This window comes from Plecotus auritus (genome assembly GCF_963455305.1).
Source record: "Plecotus auritus genome assembly, chromosome: 7".
Taxonomy (NCBI): domain Eukaryota; kingdom Metazoa; phylum Chordata; class Mammalia; order Chiroptera; family Vespertilionidae; genus Plecotus; species Plecotus auritus.
Window position 1 is genome coordinate 149,278,511 of NC_137774.1, and position 22,350 is coordinate 149,300,860.

The following is a 22,350-nucleotide window of genomic DNA, read 5'->3' on the forward strand; positions in this document are numbered from 1 at the left end:
CAGCCACTTGCAAGTCTCCCCTGAAGAAGACTGACCTCTGGAAAAAGCCTGGCAATGGGCTTGGGGCTGCTTCAGGGGAAAAAGGACATTTTTTAGACCAAAACACCAGCTTTTGAAATCCACACAATTCAAGATGAACTTGGTTGGAAATACCAACAAAATAATTGGAAAGTATTTAGTGCCCTTCATTGTGGGAGAGAATCAGAAGGTGAGATGACGGCTGTACTGTCCAGGTGAGGGGTTTATACCTCTTCTTTTCTTTTCTTTTCTTTTCTTTTCTTTTCTTTTCTTTTCTTTTCTTTTCTTTTCTTTTCTTTCTTTTTTTTTAAAAATACATTTTAAAATATATTTTATTGATCTCAGAGAGGAAGAGAGAAGGAGCGAGAGATAGGAACATCAATGATGAGAGAGAATCATTGATCGGCTACCGCCTGCGTGCTCCACACTGGGGATCATGGGGATCAAGCCCTCAACCAGGGCATATGACCTGACCAGGAATCGAACCATGACCTCCTGGTTCATAGGTCGATGCTCAACCACTGAGCATGCTGGCTGGCCTATACATTTTCTTTAGAAAGAGTTTCTCTCAGTGAACGGTCCCCTACTCCTGGTGGCTGGCCTTTCTCTGTTCCTGCAAAATAGTATGTCAGTGAAATTTATTCCAAGTATCCATCTCCCCGACTCATCCTGAAGTAGGACAGTAAGAATCTGGGAAAATTCCTTGACAAGTGGAATGGGGAAATCGAGACAGCTGATTCAAACTGGCCTCATCTAGCACCTGGCTCACTTGTTTCCTTCTCCCTGGCACAACCACTCCTTTAAACATTAAGCCCTCATGACAATGAGGTTCTGATCACCATTAAATAATCTTAGAAACAAAGCCCAGGGTCTTTTGACCACAGAGATAGAGTTTTGGTAAACTAGAGATAACATCTAGACCTCTGTTGTGTTTCAGCTCCAGACCCAATAAAGCAGCAAAACCAGATGAAGCTGGCATCAGGACCAGATGCAATGACCAATGACCTACTACTAGTGTTGACCAATCAGTAAAGACCCTAACCCTGACCCTATATGCTCATTTTGACAATCAGCATATTAAAGGACACACCTTGAAAGCTGATTGAGATGCCTCCCTGAGAGTGGCCCCAAAATTCCTGCCTTTAGAAAACAGATAAAAAATGTTTAAGACAAAGGACCCAATGCCTGATCTCTGATGCCCATGCTTTTCTTCTCCAGGTGTGTATCTTTGTTTTCTTTCTCCTAAGCTCTAAGGGCCTTTCTTTTGCCTCTGTAACTTGTTTCCTGAGTTCACACAGCCCAGCTGGCTCACTTCTTCTGAGTCTGTGACTTTCTCTCTAAAAGGCCAAGGCAGCATTCTGAGCAGCCCACTCGAATGTTCTCCTCGAGCATACTTTGGTTTGGCATGTTAAATAAACTTCCTATTGCGTTAGAGTTCTTGGCTCTGAATTCTTTCTTTGCCGAACTCGATAACCAAGAGCCCACATTACTGGTAACAGTCCACACTGAATTTTCTTTCTGGGCTACATAAATAAGCAAACACAAACACAAACTAAATGTTTAAACATTTTTCAGCCTGTCTTCTCTATATTGATTATAGACAGACTTAATGGCTAATAATTACTCCGAATACAAATTAAGAGACTCACCAGTATCACTTAACTTTTCTTTTAATTTCATAGATCAAATTGGTATTTATATGCAATAATTTATTTTTTCATGTAATTGAAAATACGTTGCAGTGTGGGTCTGCACATATCTGCTAGCAATATCAAAGTAATTGCATAAAGCTAGCGGTAATCTGACCTGTAAGAGCCATCAGACAATGTAACCCAGAAAACTGGGAAAGTTTCAATCACAAATGTGGCGAGGTGATGGCTAAAATTATAGAAACCTTAATGTGTTGAATATTTTATTTGCCTTTTGAAGCAAAACGGTATGTAATTTTTAAAAGTGTGAACATATTATTCTCAGCAGACACATGGCTTCCGGGTTCCACTGGTTAGGGAATTATCTTAATTAAAATTATTTATATTGGCTGCCAAAAATTTCTGATGTTTTGGCTTTTCTCTTCTTTTTGTTGGGGTTATGGGTGAATTGTTTCTATTTACTTCCTTGGCTGGATCTAACCGATATTTCCACATAGAAAGCGACACTTACTCAACCACCTGTTTATTTGGCATTTGCTTTCTGAGGGATTCTTCTTTTTGCTCTCCTGATATAGAAAGTTATGTGGGAAAGAGGTCAGGAGGGATTCGGCAGCTGGATTTTAACTCTGAACATCAGGCTCATGCCTGCCTGTTGCAGTCTTGTTTCCCAGGCATCCCCCGTCAATGGAAGACGACATGGATTAGCTGCACACTATCTCCATGTGTTTTCCTCCCCTTTTATTACAAAGTCCATACCAAACCCAACTGGATTATTGCACCCGAATAATTCTCAGTTGCTTCAGGTAGGTATACAGCCACCTTACAATAATCTAGAAGGATAAGTACATGAATTAATTGGTTAAATACACTTGTGTCTCTGCACGTCCAGCAGGGCTTGACGAGACACAAGGGCTGTCATGTGCAGTCCCCCTGCTGTGGAGCTGGGCGTTAATTCCACCCAGGCCATGGGCTGATTTTTGTCTTGTTTCTTTTTGTCTTGGAGATGACTGCCTGGACTTCAAAGGATGCTTTAAATTTGAATCTCTTCTCCATGGCAAAAGCCAGTGTTAAAAGACTGGGATTACAATGAAAATTCTGCAGTTAAATGCCTGAGCTCGTCTTCACACGAACTTCACAACAGTTAATGACACACATAAACCTATCAGCGTTTTTAAGACAAGTGCTTTTAGAGTTTAGCCTGGGAAACCCACACACGTTATTTAAAGACTAGCATAACGTGCTTTTATTTCCATACCCTAAATGCCTCCAGAGGCCTAGGGTTCCTGGTCCTGACAGTGTGTTCCTTCTGAAATCAACAGTTAATACGGATGGAGGTCCATCGTGAACACTGAGCACCATGCTTACTTATTAGCTTCACATCCAGACCCACACTCTGGATCCGCACATTCTTCCTGAATCAGATGCAAGTGGTTGACCAATTTCTGAACAAAATCTTTCAGGGGTGAGTGCTTCCAAACATTCTTGCCAGTACATGGATGAAGGGCTGAAAGCTAAGCATGAACACTTAGTGATTTACATGTTGGAATAACTTGTCCCATCAGATGCACACTACTGGACCCCATCACCTGTCACTGGTCACTGTGCATTGGGGGCATCTTCCTCCTAACCAGTCTGATGCCCATTCACATCTTTGGGCTTTTAAAGAACCACTTTCTATTTTATTTTATGACAAGAGTGCTAACTCTGGCTTCCTTTTGCCCATTTCCCTTTCCCCCTGACACCCACAGTCACATACTGTGTCCTCAGACAGCTCTCTGCCACTTGTGCAACCAGCTTCCTGTCTCTTGACCATATCAAGTCACAGCGATCCTGCAATTATTTGCACACCAACGAGTATGCATTTTGTCTGACTCAAAGGTCTTTAGAACTTTTCTGTATGTTTTGTTCTGCTGTGTCGTGTACATGTACCTATGTGTACACACACACACATACCTCACTGAAGCTATGTCTCTGGTTATCTCAATGGCTTTTGTGAAATACTTTCTATGTGTCTGCTTGATTTCCTTAAGAATGAATCTAAAGAAGTCCCTGTTCTTAAGACTTATTTCCTTGGACTTCTTTTCTGAAACAATTAGAGGGAAATTCGAAAGTTGAAAGTGCTGTCATCACGCCTGGCCATTGTCTTTCTAGGGTCCATCCTGTAACAGCTCCATCACCTACCATCCCTGCACTTGCTCATCACGCTTCCTCTCCAGTCCAGCAACACAAAAGATTGCTCTGCTCAATCTTGAGCTCGGGTGCTGGCGGCTCGGGCTCTGTGGCTGACCATTCTCAGCTGCTCCTCGTCCCCAGTAATTAGCCTGTGATGGCTGTTGCCTCTTGTGGCTTTTCCTGTGAGAGACATTTGACACAGCAGACATCAGAGGGATTTTTCAGGAGGCTCTTGTGGCGTCCGAATGGCTCTTAATTAACCACTTAGGTATCCTCCTTCACTCCCCTGCTTGGCACTTTCCAAATGGTAGGGGTTGCACTGTGGATCTAAACTCCGGGGGAAGCATGCTATCAAAAGATCTTGTAAATGAAGGCTTGTGTAAATTATTTTTAATGATTCCCTCCTGGCACATCATTATGTTTGTAGCTACACACAGGCACTTCAGAGATGGCTCGTTCTCCGCGAGGTCAGCTGCAGGACCACCATAACTAGCTGCAGTCAGTAAATGGCTTATTAATTAGCGCAGTGATTTTACATTGCTAAGAGCTCTGATGTATGGAGCTGGAATTGTAATTGTGTGGAATCGAAATAATAAGCTATCTCCGGGCTCCTCATGCAAATTGGCATATTATAAAATCATTACCTATCTAAACACTGAGTTTTAATAAGAATTACAATGATGAATTTTATGATAATTGACACTCAAATTTTAATCTCTTGGATTTTTATCATTTTGGTGGTTAAAGTGTGTTTCTAATTAGATGTTGCTTAAAATGCAAAGGATTGTTTAACAATCCTATTCTGTTCTTTTAGTTCAAATTAGGTTATTCTCTTTGGTCACAGGAAACAGGCCTTCTTAGTAATAGATATGTGACATTATGTAACACTTGTTACATCTACTTGTAAAGTAAGATGTTTAATCATCACTTTTTTTAAACCAGTGTGATTTTGATGATGATATAGTGTCAACTGTGAGACAAAGAAACCTAAATGTCATTGGACTTGATTCCCATAGTATGAGTGACCTGCAGTGAAAAGTAAAAATCAAGGAGAAATATTGCATCTTTATGGGAGCACATGATTTGGGGTACAGGTTAAATTTTTTTTTTTAATATATTTTATTTATTTTTTACAGAGAGGAAGGGAGAGGGATAGAGAGTTAGAAACATCGATGAGAGAGAAACATCGATCAGCTGCCTCCTGCACACCCCCTACTGGGGATGTGCCCGCAACCAAGGTACATGCCCTTGACCGGAATCGAACCCGGGACCCTTCAGTCCGCAGGCCGACGCTCTATCCAATGAGCCAAACCGGTTTCGGCGGTACAGGTTAAATTTTTAATAATTATGGCTTCAATAACAGAGCTTCATCTTTTAAAGCCTATGAAATGCAATTTAGTTTTAGCGTACTGATTTAAAATCCCTAATACTGTGATTTAGGTATGACTATTCTTTCCAAAACAAACCCTAACAGGCAAAAGAGACAACGTTTTGTTTGAATTTGATGTGGAATAAACAACTTTGTGTGTTATCACTGTTGCATATGAAATATGCTTGTTGAAATAACTCAGAAACTTCCATAATAGCCACCCCATGTTCTGACTCGAATTATCATGCTGTTTTCTTAAAGCTGAATCCAGTTTGGGCCTGGAAGAAGTATTTCCTGTCTTTTATGATACTGAATGTGTCTCCAAGGACATAGAAAACTTAGCATATGATTTAATATTAGATTGAGGGTCCTAAAAAATTACTCGATTTAAAAAATAAATAAAATATTTTTTTAGAAAATCAGTGTTTTAACTTTTGAAAGTGATGATGCACAATTGGCTCTGGATCATTTTACAAATGTGTTGCAGATGAAACGAAGATATTTAACATGATGCACTCCTGCTAATCCCTTGGAGAGGCCCTAAGGATCTCATTGGAGATGTGAACAGGGCCAGCTCTACCTCCCGCTGACTGGAAGCCAGAGTGTGTCTGGGCCTCTGGAATCAGCAGGGTGAGGCTGCAGAGACTTAGGGGGTTCTTCGTGAGTGAGCTCATCATCTATAAATGACTCATCTAGTGGCCTGAAGAGCTGGGGAGGAGAACCTGTGGACCTTGTCCAGCACGGCAGGGCTGGCTTTCCTCTCCTGTCCCCTCCAGGATCTGGCCTCACCCATGCCCCCTCTTTGTGCCTGAAGCTGCTGTGGGGCTCCATTCCCACAAGTGCTAAAGGTACCTCTTCCATGAACCACCATGGCACCTGATCGACTCACCTGATCAACAGTGGGGGCCACACAGTCACCTGCCCACATAAGGCATCTGTTTGAACCTTGAGTAAAACATTTTAAATGCACACAGCAAAACTGCAGCTTTCCCATCCCAGTTCATGAGTGCCTTTGGCTCTGGCCCTTATGTCATGCACCCAGCACACCTCAGGAATGGTGGTTTGGGGCTGCCGTGATAAAGTGCCAAGACTGGGAAGCTTAAACAATAGAAATTTACTCTCATAGCTCTGGGTGCCAGAAGTCTGAAATCAAGGTGCCAAAAAGCCACGCTCTCTCCAAAGGCTCTAGAGGAGGGTTCTTCCTGCCTCTCCCAGCACCTGGCACCTGCTGGAAGTTCGGGTGATCTTTGGCTTGACACATCACTCCAGTGTCTACCTTCATCCTCACGCTGTACTCTCTCCTGTGTCCGTGCCCAAATTTCCCTCACCATTCATTGAGTTAGGACCCACTGAAATCCAAGACAACCTCAGGTAAACGTAACTAATTACATCTGCAAAGATCTTACTTCCAAATAAAGTCACATCTGAGGTTCAGGGTGGACATGAGCTTTGGAGCAACACTATTCAACTGACTATGCTACCCATTCAAGGACAAGGAAGGCACAGGGCACTTAAGCTAGCTCCCTTTTCCTCATCCTCGTATGAGGAAAGCAGGCCTTTTGCAAGCTCACTTCACCACTTCCAAACACACAGGCTTACTATCTTCCTCTTACTGACAAAAAACAGGCTCACAGCACAAGGTGATTTTTGAGTAGTGACTCTCAAACCTAATTGTTAATATATACTGAGTGGCCAGAATATTATGATCTCCGAATGGATAATAATCTGGCCACTCAGTGTGTGTGTGTATGTGCACGTGTGTGTGTGTGTATGTATATGTGTGTGTGTGTGTGTGTGTGTGTGTGTGTATATATATATATATATATATATATATATATATATACCGGTGCATGAATTCGTGCATGGGTGGGGTCCGGCCAGCCTGGCCAGGGGGGAGGGGACATGTGTGGTTGGCTGGCCTGCCTGCTGGTAGAACTCCAGGTTGAGGGGACAATTTGCATATTAGCCTTTTATTGTATAGGATATACACTGAGTGGCCAGATTATTATGTGTTCAGAAATCATAATAATCTGGCCACTCAGTGTATATTATGTATGTAATATATATTATATTTATGTACTTGTTCATTATGAGGTATTGCCTTACATAATGATGAAATGTCCCACAATCAGTGACTGGCAGGCTGGAGACCCAGGGGCTGGTGATACGGTTCTGGTCTGAGTCTATGGGCAGGAGAAGAACTGCATCCCAGCTCAGCAGTCATGCAGAAGAAAGGGCAGATTCTCTCTCTGCCCCTTGTTCTTTTCAGATGCTCAGGGGATTGGAAGATAATGCCCACATTGGGGAGAGCCATCTGCTTTACCGACTCCACCGATTCAAATGCTAATCTCATCTGGAAACACCCCACAGACACATCCATGATAACATTCAGCCAAATAATCTGGGTGACCCCTGGCCCAATCAAGTTGACTCATGCATGGACCATCGCAGTCCTAGGGCACTAGCTGGTCAGAATAGTAACAGGCTTATCTGACATCACACCCCTCAGATCTGGAAACTTCTCACCCCTATGATGAGCCCGAAGAGGAGACCCCTTCAGAATTGCAGGCCCTAGGACCAGTTACTTGTTAACACTGGGCCTTGGCCTCCCCCTCTGAGCTCTCTTGTAGTAGAAGACAAGGCAGGCTGCACAGGGTTGTCCCAGCTTGTGTAGGTGGGAGCAGGGTATGTGCCCACAGCCATGTCCTGGTAGTTACTCAGGCTGCCCCTACCATCCCTGTCCAGCCCAGTCCATCCCCTGGCCCCTATGCTCTGGGCCATGTTATCCATCATTGCATGTTTTCCATGAACCACAACCTTAGCAATCCATGCTCAGTCTCTGACTTTTGTTTCTAACTCCTGACAGGCCACTGGAAACCAATCCTGGTTTCTCCTGTCCCTCAGCCTCCTGGCTCTGAACGTGTAGCTATCAGCACATGTCTCCTGGTTTTGTACACATAATCTAACATTTGAAAGTGAAGTGACATACATATAACAGAATGACTGTGGTAATTACATGCCTGTTTCTGACTTTGTAGGCAGATAAACAGGTCTTAAGGATTATTTTATGTAATCAAAGCTAATTTGGAATAGTTGCTCATTACATGATTCCATTTGGAATAAGTTTCTAAAACTAGTAACCAACCATTGGGGGAAAAGCATTCTGTTTCTAACTCATCAACATAGAGATGATCTGTTTTAAAACTGTGAGATAATTCAGATCATCAGGTAACAGAGCTGGTGAGTTGAGACTGCTGGTTGCCCCTCAATAACATTCACTTCTCTTTCAGTAACGGAACATTGGTTTTGTTCTGGGAGGCAAGGCCAAAGGATAAAAGACTACACTTCCCATGCTCCTTTGCAGCATGGTGTGGCCAATCAGATATAAGGGTAGATGTTTCTGGGCTCTGGAAAGTTGCCTGTGAATTAACTCATGTCAGACCCAGACCACATCTATCTCTTCAAACTCCATTTTTTTTTCTAGTCTCTGCTGCTGGCAATGGAAAACAATATTGAGCTGCAATGACCTCTTTTCCAACAGCTCTACTTGAACATCACAGTCTGAGGAGTCTGTGGGGTTTCACTGCCTAACATTTGTATAGATATTCACTTACGTGGACTTTGTGGGTGTTTCTGTCACTATGTAGTATGCAATGGGACATGGAGAAAGGAAGGAGTGAATTGGATACTTTTCCCCAATCCTCTGTAACAGAATCTCAGGCATTGTGTGTGTATGTGTTGGGGCGGAGGGGTGGGGGGGACTCTGGGCCTCCTCCCCACTCTCAGTCCCTGGGGCTGGTACTGCCTCCTAAGAGTCATCTGAGGTCAAGGAACCCAGATGGGGCCAGCTAGGTTTTCCATCCCCATGGCAATGGCTCATCCAATAAGGGTCAGTCAAATGGCTTGCTGGAATATGACAGAGAGGCTTCTTTCCAGCTCAAGGCATTCACTTCTCAAAATGATCCATTACTTTCTTTCCCCCAATCTTCATTATGTGGAGTATGATGTCACTATGCTGTTCCTTGAGCTGAAACCTGAGAGTTCTCCTGGACTTGTCCCTCTCCATCACCTTGCACAGAATCCAGCATTGGGCATGTAGCTTTGCCTCCTCAGTATCTGTGGATCCATTTCCTTTTTGACACTTCCCCATCCCTCACCTTAGTTGGTACTGATTTGTCTCTCACCTGGGCAATGGCCCAGGCCTCCTAACAAATGACCCTTCATGCTTGATCATTCTGCAGTCAGGTGATTAACACAGCGGGTCAAATTACCCCCATTTAAAAACTTTTCATAAAGACTCAATGCCACAGCTCTTTCAATCCCTGGTCCCTACCTACCTTCCCTTTGGGTGAGTCATGTAGTCACCCATTTGGCTTAGGGTTCTTTAATCATCCTGTTTGTACTTTCTGCTTTCTCTTCCCAGAAGGCTGTGCCCTCTAGCTTCACCTTCTCAATCCTTATTCAGATCTCAGCTTCTGTCATCTTTCCTCCATCACTATGCTGTCCCCAATTTCCAGATCAGGACAATCCCCTCTAATAATACTGTAATCACAGCTGTCATTTATACTTTTTATGTGATTCTTAAAGTTACATAAGCTCAGATAGGTCTTCATCACTAGCTGGGATGCTCACAAAGACAGAACTAAGCTTGACTCACCTTTCATTGTGTCTCAAATTCTTTGCTAAAGGCCCAACATGTGGATACTTAATTATTTACTGGACGAATAAACAAAGAAAAAAATCACCAAAAACTCCCTCTAAAAAATGCTTTTTCTAGTATTTAGCAATCTCAAAAATATGAGCTGTCCCATCACGTTTCTTCTTTTTCCATACCTTGTACATTTTCTGTTTTCCACCGAGAATGACATTCAGCCATTCATGGGTATTTCATTGATATCTTTTCATGATGTATTGCACATTATTTTTTTATTTTAAGAAGGACAACCACAAGCTTATTTGACAAACTTGGAAAGAAAAGAAAAAAAGCATTGCCCTTCATTATAAACTAAAAAAAATACTTTATTTTTCCTGTTGTAGAACTTGCTTTCAACAAAGTGATATTATTACACCAAATTCAGATCATCTACCATGTCTGTGTCACAGATTCTGTGTCTTGAGGTCCATCCCATACACATCTAGTGATAGCTTTTCAAATACTATCTGCAAGGAACTCTGAGTTCTGGGTGTGTGTGCGGTATTTCCTAGACTGCAACCCACATCTGCCCATTCCATCCGCCCAGTGGACCATCATAACACACAAGCATGATGTTTTCTTGGTATGGCTGAAATGAGACTTATGACCCATCATCCATCATCTTCCTGTCATACTTTTGTGCGTTGTCTACTCAATCCCCAGGACGCTGAAGAGCACAGAGCAAATCCCCGTGTAAGTTCTTGACCAGCTGCTGAGGTGTCCGACTGAAGAGGTCATTGTGCTTCTTCTGGCTGCATCTACAGCCCTTGTGCATTTTCAGTCAAGCATAATACAGGCTCAGCATCCCCCAAAGCATTCCCTGGTCCTCTGCTCCTAACCTTTCTAGCAGGTGTTGTTCTGAGACCATCCCGACACAGGAGAACCCTGGGTAAAACAAGGTTTAAGGAAATTGTAAGCAATACAGGAGCTTGCTATGTATTCCCAACAGAAGGTTATTAAGTTTCATGTTATAAGTGGAAAACACACTGGAATGTTTTTTGTTTTAAAATAAAATCCCACGTGGTTTAAATGATAATGCCATGGCAGCTCAGGGTCCATTTGGCTTTGCACAATAAACCCCTTTCTTCAGGGGTTGCATGATAGAATATTGTAAGCAATTTTTTGAGTTTATTATTTTTAGCCCTAGAATTATTTTTTAAAAGGGGATCTTTAAAAAAAAAACAACATCTCAGCATGTTGGTGTGTAGAGGAGGAAGTAGGAAGCATGACAGTCTTTCAACCGGGAGGACTAACTCATAGCCCAGAGTTTCACATCTCTCCATTCAGGGCCTTCTTCCCTCTGAGCACCCCACACATGTGGCACAAGGGCCAAGGAGGGTCCACCTAGGTAGCAACCGTGCAAGTTAAAGGCACACACCATATGACCCTGGGCTTGACCAGGACAAGAGCTTGGGAACCTCCCAGCATTAGCGTGAACTCAGGATTGAGGCATCATTTACCTCCAGCAGAGCCTTGGTCATCTATTGGTCCAGGAGTCATCTACTGTATCAGGGGTCATCAATTACACCAGGGGGTCATCTGCACCAGGGAGTTATCTACTGTGCCAGGGATCATCTACTGGTCCAGGGGTCATCTACCATGCCAGGGTCATTTATACCAGGGGGTCATATACTGGGCCAAGATCATTTATGCACCAGGAGGCCATTTACTGTGCCAGGAGTCATCTACTGGGCCAGGGGCCACCTGCTGATCTAGGGGTCATCTGGCTTGGTTGATGTCTTATCAGAAGTGTAGAGCAAAGGCAGAGTTATAGAGCACTTGTGCCTGAAAATGACTGCTCTCTGAATGCCCATGGCCACCCCCAATGACACCCCACACTTACAAACAGTCCTCCACATAGATCTCTTTTTATGTCCCTGACACCAGGAAAGCCATGAGGGTCCCCATTCATTGGTGACTGGGTCTCTGTGGGGCCTGGTGCCCCTGGCAGGGTGAAGCCTCCTCCAGAATGCACAGCTGTCCACCCATGTTCTCTGCAGTCCTTATTGTTCCTGAAATGGGAAGATGCCCTGGTCATTGAGTTTAACATACAGTGTTGTATGTAACTCACTTTGATAGAAAATAAATCTGAGCATTAATCTCTTTTCAAAGGGAAAATAATTCAATTTTGCTGTGTTTTAGATCACGTTATCCATTTTTCAAATAAAATTGGGGATTAGAATAAATTAGAAAGATGGTGAACATAGAACATCATTTTACAAAATGGAATGAAGGAAAAATAATCTTGAGTATTATGAAAACTTTTCCAAATATGTAATGTATGAAATGTAAGTAAATGGATGAGTAAATTTTATTTATTTTTACACTTATGCATCCAATGGCAAACTTGACTTGCAGGAAGTCACAAGCTGGTCATTACAAGCATGAAGACTGGGAATTAGAATTTCTGATTTTTCAGGGCTGTTTCTACTTGGATCCGGCAAACTTGGCTTTAAGTGTACTTTTAATGTTTACTGTTGTTTTAAATGGTATTATTATTAATTTTTGTTTGCCTGTGCAGTGCTTCCCTGAGAAACTCTCTTTTCCAACTTACATTCCTTGTTGGAGACCTTGCAGGTCTTCTGGGTCCTATGTATGGAGTCCTTGTTCTTTGAAAAGCTTCATAACAGAACTTTGAAATTCTGCACAGGCTGTGAAAAGGTGTCCAGTATGATATATTCTTATAAGCAAAAGACTTGGAGACAGTGTCTTTTCCTGGGCAACAGAAAGATGCAAATTTGTCTCAGAACTGAATAAAAGTAGAGAATGTTGTGCCTTTGGTAGAGAACTGCCTTGGAAGGTTCTCCATGATCCTGTTCCTTTTCAATTCTTCCATGAGGACCACCTGCCTAATGCCATTGTTCCTGGACCTGCCAGTGGCCATTGAAGGTCTAGCACTCGTGTCCTTGTTGGGAGGGGCAGGAAAGACTTTATTTGGGTTCTGATAGGGGATTCCAGACCCAAGCCTCCAGGAGATCTCACAGTTAGACCAACACCTACTGTGCAGCAAAGCCACTTCCCTGACACCACTCCGTGATGTCATAGTACCTTCGGCATATCATACATTGAAGTTATCTTGTAACCCAACTTTACTATTTTAAATAATCTCTGACTCCAAATGGTTCATGTTCAGCCAGGTAAGTAGATGAATATGGTGAGTGTGTGGCCAGGGAAAGATAACCAGCTGTTCTTGACCAGAATCTCTTTGAGGCTCAGGGACCCCTGACCCATTCTAATATTTAATTGAGTTCAGAAGGCTTATGAACCTTGTAAGGCTATTGATTTGGGACCCCAAACAACATATTTTTAAATGGGTTAGTATGTTTACTATATCATTTAATATAATACCAAAGCACTGATAAGATCTAGTATAGTTTTGCTGAAATTATTACTGTTATTTTAAATGGTATATTTTGTCATTTAAAGATAGAAAAGCAATTCTACTCAGGATCAAGGTGGAAAGGGCTCTAATGTTGAAAAAAAGCAGCTCTGATACCATAGATTCAGAAAACATCCCACTGATGCCTAGCAGTGAGCAAAAGTGCCAGAGGATCTAAAGGGCTTGAGGGAGGGAGGGATACATAAAATATTTATTCCAAGCATCTTCATTTGGGCTTGGATAGGGGCAGCTAAGTGTTGTTAAAAACAAAAAGCAAAACACATTCAATTCACATAATTTAAAACCAATGAACATGTACAAGTGCCTGCTGTAGCCAATTGTATTTCCCTTGTTTGTTCCAAAATGAGAGTAGAGTTGAGAAAAGTGTTATTTAAAAAAAGATAGGGCCAGTATTTTGCCATGGAGAGAAAAGTGATTGTCTACCCATCTTAGAGAAGCCCGTGAAAACTTTTGGCAATCTTTATAAAGGCCCAGGGAAGACAAGGTCTAGTTTTCCTTACACCGGCAGTCGCCAACCTTTTGGACCTCTTGGACCACCAGTGGTCTGCGGACCACTGGTTGGCGACCACTGGTCTAGATGATCTCTGGTGTAATGAGAATCAAGGAAGTCATCAGGCAAAAGAAACCGATGAGCATCTGTCTGTGGCAGATAGATTCACTCTGAAATTCACCTTTAAGCCGAAGATGTCTCTTTGTCCTCCATTCATTGTCATTCATCCATCCTTTTAACACTTAAGTCTGATATAGTTGTATCTCCATGCTGTGTCCTCACAAATAGTGAGCAGTGGAGGAGGACAGAGTAGACTCCACCAAAACTGACTGTGGGACCAAGACCTGGGGCCTGGATGGCAGATGCAGAAGGCCAGCAGCACCCTGGAGAAGGCTAGCAAAGGGAGGGTCTGGGTGGTCCCCATTCTAAAGCAAAATGTGAAAGCCAGCAGGGCTCCTCTGGCACACACAGAGGGCCCCTGCTCAGCTGCATGTGGTGGACAGAGAAATGGTCATTCAGCTCCAGGACTTGGAAGCATAACAGAGTTCTAGAACAGGTTGAACTCTCAGCTCCAGGAGGCCTGCTGGACAAGGGCAGACCCATCCTAATCAGTAAGGAATGGGACACAAGACTCAGGTGAGGACATTTGCTTCAATGTACTTGAAAATTTCACATCTCCTGGATTCTCAGAAGCAGCCCACTCTTCCTATTAAAAGCCAGCTCCCCCACCCTGATTAAGGATGATGCAGAGGTTTCTCTGAGAGACCCACAGGCATGTGCATGCACACACATGCTCACACCCAAATGCATACATACTTAGGTGCCCCCCTGACCTCCTCTAACCTACCCAGGGGCTAGCTGAGCCTGCAAAGGGAGGACAGGACCCCTTAGCAGGGAGCTGGCCTGAGCCTGGGCTGGGCCCAAGGGGGCTCATCAGGAGCAGGGAATATGAACTTAGATAAGGGAGGTTTCATCTAAATAGGGGCCTTGTCCCACAAAGTAGCATTGAACACCCTGGCAAAGACCCCCAGGAGACAGTGCTAATATGCTGCCATATGGACTGTGGAAAGCTTGGAAAAGGCAATGGCCCATACTAAGTGGAATAGAAATAAGCGTCTCCAGGGCAGATGGTGGAGTGGAGATCAAAAGGCTCAGAGAACGGGCATATTGGAGTAGATATGCTAAGTGCAGTCAGAAAATCTGCCAGGCTTCTGTGTTCCCCAAGGAGATGCACGGAGGTGGCTGTCCACTTCACACCACATTGCTTTTAGGTGTTGTCACATTGCTGGGATCCTGGTAGTCCCAGGATAAGAAGGACAGGTGATGGTGCTTACCTGTCTGATGCATGGTGGGTGCACTTAACATCAGGCAGGGGGAGATTGGAGTGAGAGCCAGGAGGGCTCCATTGGCAGGGAGCTATGGAGATGGTCAAGAAAACCGGGTGGACCAGGGCAAGAAGCCAGGGTGGCCAATAAGGGCATCTATCAGTCTATGCACAAAAAGCAAGACAGAGTAATCTGAGGGTTGTGAGCAACTGCCCCAATACAAAGTCGCTTCTGGACCAGAAGCTGGTTTTAGACCCAGAATACGTTGACTAAAGAAGAGGCTGTGTCCCCATGAGCAGCTGCCTGCAATGTTACCTGGACGTGTATGGCAGCTCCTGAGGCCTTGCCAAGGCAGACCCATAGAGCTTTCCTTAGGCAACTGCACACTGGGGAAGGGAGACCCCGAGCATTTTGAGGACTCTTGTTATAGAGCTTGAGTGGATGCTGACAGCCAGGGACCTGAAACATCACTATGACTTCCCTGTGAGAGTGGAGGCATGTATTAAACAGAGTCCAGGTCAGAGTCTGCTCAAGATGGGCTTCTGTGTCCATGGGTTCCCCAGTGATAGGTTCCCCAGGCCCCAAATGAATAACTGCATGCACTCTGGTTGCTTGACCTGCATTATCAGCTGTCATAGTGGGGAAGGTCAAGAGGAAGCCTTACTTGAGCCAGAACAGTAAATTAAAAGCAATACAGCAAACTGAGCTGGGGTCAGTGGAGAACAGCAGAGATTACTGGCCCTAGAAGATCAAAGCATAGGCAGTGGTGGTCCCAAGGTGTCCCCAATTAATTCACAGTCTGGCTTCCACAAAATTCAGTCATATTGCAGAGGATGCTGCCAGCTCCACCAGGGAGAAGACTGATTGCCAGTGTAGTACTGGATGGGTGTTTCTGCTGGAGCAGATGCAAATGGGCTTAGGTACATGGCATGTGGCCGCTGATCTGGAAGATGCATTTTTGTGTATCCTTATCAAAAAGGGGGACCCGAAGCAGGCTGCATTATGTGAAATGAGAAACAATGCACAATTTTGGTTTTACTCCAGGGCTACGTCCACTCTCACCCTCTATTATGATATGGTATGAAGAGGCCTGGACGAACTGGTCACTTTGTAGGACATATCAGTGGTCTATTCCATCAGTGACATTATGTTATGAAGCAAGGGCTTCATGTGCTTCAGAGGGTAGGAGATAATCACAATACAGATTAAGAGTCTGCCACATTGGGGTGATGTTTTAGGGCAGGGGTGGGGAACTTCCGGCCCATGGGCCATGTAAGGCTGGCAAAATCATTTGGTTAGGCCCTGCCAAGGCATTAGGAGTGAGTTAATTAAATGTTTGACCAAATATAGCAGGCTAATTTTTAAGTTGATAATTTTGTATGGCCCGTGAATGATGTTATATTCAAATGGCCCTGGGCAGAAAAAAGGTTTCCCACCCCTGTTTTAGGGTGTGGGTATCTAGAGTGTGTCGGGCATCCTCTTCATAGTAAAAAAAAAAAATTATGGCACCTTAACTTCTCACCAGTAAGAAGGAAGCACTGTGTCTGGTAGGTCTCTTCAAGTTCTAGAGGCAGCATATTCCACACCTGGGGAATTGTCTGACCCATTTGTCACAGAGACTGCCAGCTTTGAGTGAGGCCCACAAGAAGAAAGGGATGTAAATACTGGTGACCAGGTGGAGAGACGGAGGTATAGAGAGCATGTGGCCTCCGGTTAGTGGGGAAGCAGAATCCAGGCCAAACTGCAGTGCCCATTGACATCTTATTCCCCCTTGTGATCCACTGCCACGGAAACCGGATTTTGGAGCTGCACCCGGAAGTCCTCGGTGGCCTTTATCACCTGTAGGGCAAAAAGGGAGCTTAGCAGGAGCCCCCAAGGTCCCATGGCATCTCTCATCACCCTTATTTCCCCAGCTCTCTGCTTCAGACCCAAGGTAGTGAGGCAGACTCTCAGCCAAATGTTTCCTCAAGCTGCTTGCTCTCCTGGGAAGCCCCGCCCATCACTCACCTGGATGACCTGCTGCAGTACTTCCCAGCAGGTGAGGCAGTTGTGCCTCCCTGTTCCAGAGCTCCCTGTCTCTGAGACACCCGACAGATGAGGCCCAGGAACAGCCTACTTCTTCTTCCACTCTGCACGGCCAGTGCCAGCACACAGCAGTGCCCAGCATGTATTTGTTGACCTGAATTGAAATGCTAACCAATAATTACAACATAAGGAAGCAGGGCAAGGGTGGCCTGGGGTGATGGCAAGGGCTCTATGAGTTAGAGTAGACCAGGTCATGTCTAGCTGTGTTCAAGGGCTCATGGGAGAGTCTGCCTTTGATGAGAGCCCACTAGCTTGAAAGGATTTTGACAGGAGGAACTGGGGCAAGGGAGCGTCTGATGGAGTGAATGCCGCAAGCAGAGACTTAGAGAACGCAGGGCAGAACCAGCTCTGCCTCCAGGCAGGCTATCCTGGGCAGCGAGACCCACACTGTGGTCCTCTCCTCCTGCTGACACAGGGTCCTGATACCTCCTCTCTCCATCCTCCCTGCCTCCTGGTTCTCTGTGGAGGCCCCCAAACATGCTGGTTCCAGAAATGTTTGAGATGAACGGACAGCCTCATGCAGTGCTGTGACAGAGTCTCTGGGTTCTTCAGATGTCACTTCCACCACCAGCTCTCCCGCATGGTAGCTCTGCCATTAGGGGCACTTGACGCTGCGTGTTCGCTCATCTCTTATATTCAGCGGGTCCACCGCTCTCACAGATTTGTTGTCAATGGTGCATGATGCTCAGAGGACTGTTGGGGACATAGGAAACACTAATGTGTGGTGGTTGTTATCTGTTAGCATTAGAAATATTACCTTCAAGGGCGACTTATACCAACCTGCCACGCAGGAGCATCATTGAATTTGAATGCTGCACAGGCTTCCAGGACCTCCAGTGTTTCAGTTGCTCCTGGCAACAGCAGGAGGTAGCAAAATATATTCAGCTTAACTGATAGAGCACTGAGAAAGTGAGCAACCGAGCATCAATCATTCTCTCTGAGGGGGAATGGTCTCCCCGAAAGCGGACATCAAGGGAGCCGCATGGAGGAGACCTCTTTGTCCATGAGTTCCCAGCCTGCGGGAAGCAGTGGATGTTGGCCACAGTTCTCCTCGTGTGGGTGGTGCCCAGGAGTGCAGGGCAGGGGGACTGGCACTGTGGGAGCACAGAGCCCCGTGCCCAGAAACGCTGCCTGGTGGTTGGCATCGCAGGCATGCCCGGTTTTTGCAGTGCTGCAAATCCATTAAGTCCTATTGGAGGGCAGTTAGTGAAATGAAGTGTTGAGAATCATCTAGATAACTTGGGACATGTTGATGGCCAACTGAGATAATTTAAATCTTTAAGGGAAAATTTGGTCCTTAATTAGATTGAATCGTGTTATGTTCAAGTCCAGCAAACAATTTTTAACTTTGTTTTTCCACTGCAGACATGGAGCAAGGTAACCACAACAAAAAATAGACAAAATTTAAAATAGAATATTTATATTTTGAGGGTTTATTTTTCTGTCCTAATTTTTAGGAAAGGGAGTAGATAAGATTTGCCTTAGGAAAATGGCAAGGGATTTCATGGCACTGTTTGGGGAGTCATTCCTCCAATCCCTGGGATGGCTGAGGTAGGAAGTGTGCCAATGACAGGCAGCCAAGGCAGGGCCATCCAGTCCAAGGCAAGGGCAATCATGGCGGGCCTCTCAAAGGAGGTGGCATTTCTGCAGCAGCCTGAAGAATAGATTTCATGGACAGAAACCCACTTAGGATAAAAGTGATCAGTTAGAACCTCCTCACATCCACCTGCTGTTGAAGAAGAAGGGAATTTGTTTTACTTCTTCCCACTTAAAGGTGAACACATTCCCAAGTGTCCATTCCTTTGTTCCTGTGAGGGCTGCTGCGGATGGTTAAGTTTGCTGGGTTAAAACAAGACACCCTTGTTTCAAAACACATAAGATTAACAAGGAAACAGGAAAGCTTTCTATACACCAAGTCCGAAGGTTTGATGAGATGGTTCCTGAATTTCTCAAGAAAAATCTGAGATGGGACAGCCAATTCCACAGCCGAGTCACCTCTGCAGTGGGACACACACGTCAGGCTCCCTGGGAGGCAGCGGGGAAAAGGGAAGGCTATGTCTCCAGTTACAGGGAGCCTTGCTCCAGACAGCGTGAAAGGCGAGGGACCTTTTCAGGTGCCTATGAGTGTTTCAGTGACTAATTCTGCTACGAGTCCCACCTGAGTGTCATGCTCACACTGGACATGAAGTGTTCACCTAGGAAGGGAGACACCTGGAGGAGTAGCTCAGAGAGGGCCTGAAGGGGGTTGGGAGGAGCTCTGGTGACTGACTTGTCCTGCACCTGTTTGTATAAACTCTAGGTACAGCACCTGTGAAGTGGGAGTCTCAGCTGCATTCAGCTGGGAGGGTAGGGCAGGCTGAGTGTCAGGTGGCCAGGGTTTGGAAGACATTGCAAGAATACCTTGGCTGGGGCAGCATTCCCTTACTCATCTTCTTCTACTTTCCTAACCTGTTTCATGAGGTACTGGGACAAAATAGCTCTCAACAACCTCAGAGTGGGGTGGGATGGGGTGGGGTAGAGTATAGCCATCTAATCAAATAATTCCATACAATGATAAAGTGCTGAAATTCTGGGGCCAGAGAGAGGGGTCAACTTGCATTTATTCAACAAACATGCATCCCACTGTGATCTGTGCTGGTGCGGGGTGCCTTCGATAGTGTTCCATTCCCCTTGTCCATTTTCTCTGTTGTCTCCTGTCCTCTCCAATTCTGTCCTCTCTCCCCATGCAAAGCAGATATTCCTGAAATTTCAGTGAAGATCCCATGCTTTCTGACATCTACCCAGACACTCACGGGATGCGGCAGAAGTGTACGGGTAAATATACCACTTCAGACAGGCACTCTTTATCCAGTCTTTCACATGGCCATACAATGCACAAAACACTCATCCTCTATTCATCATTTACATCTTTGCTATGTGCAAAGGGAAGCCCTAAACAATTAAAATCATAGACTTTAAACAGAGTTGATAAAGATGTCAATAGTGGCCTTTCTGCCAGTATGTAATCTGTGTATTTGAAACATACTAGTATAACTCATAATTGTCATTCATATATGCATATGTATATGTGTATGTTCATGGTAGCCGATCTGGGAATCAGTGATGAAAAGCACACCATTTCCTCTAAACAGGTGTGAAATTGTAAATCCAGGTTGACCATGTAGGAAGGGGCTTAGGAGATACATGAGCACCTGCCTTAGAACAAATAAGTTTAGGGAACAGCTGACTCTGTATGGCTCAATTAGTTACCCACGATGGAAACATTGGCCTGGAGTTGGCATGCATAATATTCTTTCCTTTGATGCTAACCCTCTTGATTTTAATATCAAGAGCCACATCATGGCAGGCCGGGTGGCCTGGACAAAAGTGTGGGGGTTTTGGGGTCAGAACATCTTTGAGTCCTGGGATACATGTGTCCTAGCTCCCAGGTTGTGATGAGAATGAATGGAATGATGCATCAGAAAGGCTCCATACTGTGCCTGGTACACAGTTCATGCTCAATATATGGTCAGGATGTCAATGACTTAACAATATTGACTGCCATACCTGGTATGATGTCCTTCCCCACTCATCAGCCTCCCAGAGCACAAGTTAAGAACCTGCCACAGATACAAAATTAGGTAGGATGCACTCCCTGCCCCTTTCTTTCCCCTCAAATTACAAGCAGCACATGGCCTTGCAGAGATGTGAACATCACTTCTTGCTAGAAGAAACTTTATAAATGGCCGAATACACTTGTATCTCTGTGATCTCTTCCAAAGTTCACCATTATGTATGTGTCAGGATTCCACAGTGTGGGACCGCTTATTACCCATATTTGGGGTGGGTGTGAGCTAACTTGGAACAGGCAGAGTCTTGAGGAAGCAGCCACGTTTGTGTTGGAGTTGAAGCATTCAGAGATCTAGTTTTGTTTGTTTTGTTTGTTTGTTTGCTTGTTTGTTTGTTTCACTGGAGAGTATCTAAATTGACAGGATTGAGAACCTGAACTTTGCAATTTGCAATGCTTGAGGCCCCCGCTATCCTAACCCTCCATACCTTCATAGCCATGCAGGGCTGGGCCGCAGCAGCACAATGAGGGAGGGAAGCCCTCCTCATGGTGGGGAGCCCTGGTGCCTCCTTGTCTGGCTCCTGAGGGATGCTCTGAAGGTTAGTGGACACACACAGAGAATGTGGGCACCGGAATCTTGCTGCAGAAGCTGGGTCGTGAGATGGCAGGGAGGGTGAGGGTGGTAGCAGATCAAGTATAGGTACCTGCAGGACCAGTTGCTGCCTTTCACGTCCTGCAGAGACAGAGCACCTGGCTCTGCATGGGGAGCTGTCTCAGAACCTCCCCAGCCTGCTTCTCATCCCACACCCACTTAGGGTGAGGCCTGCCCTGGGCTCACAGTTGCTGGTTGCTCCTGATCAGACCACACTGAGTCTGGCCCATGTAGACCGTGCTTCCTGGAATGCTCACAGCTAGCTTCTCTCTGGAGAGTGTGAGTGTGGACAGCTCATCAGCGGGAGATGGAGGTTTTGTTGACTCGAGTGGCCAACTGCCACCATACTGTCCTCACACAGCGATTGCTTCACAATCAGTCCTCACGGCCCCAGCTCGGGATCAGGGGAGGACAAGGACCACCCGAGGAGACAGAGGGAGGTAATGTGGTGTTTCAGGAAGGCACTCACTGGGGCCTCCCTCAGTCTTTGCTTTTTGTCCTAAAAAATCCACCACAGAAGCACCGTCCTGCACCAAGGAACACATGGGTCTTTTCATTTGCAGACAGGGCTCCATGCATTGTGACCCGCTTGGCATTTGATGCCGTGATGCTTTGTTGCAGCATTCTGTGACATCATTAAAGACACTTTATGCTGCTTCTGTCTGTGGTTCGGAGTCATGTCTGCTTAATCAATTCCATTATGTATTCAACTTCCAGGACACATCAAAAGCTGATAAGGGTTTTTTGTTGTTGTTGTTTTTAACTTTGCTTGCTTAAAGTGATTTCCCTCCAGATCAAGATGCAGAGCACAAAATATTAATCAGTTTAAATAAATATCAAGACTACCCAAATAATATGAATAATTGGCACGGGATAGTGCCTACTGCCCAGTTCCCAACAGCTGGTCACGCTGGCACGTGGCACCCTCTCAACAGTCTTTTAGATAATGA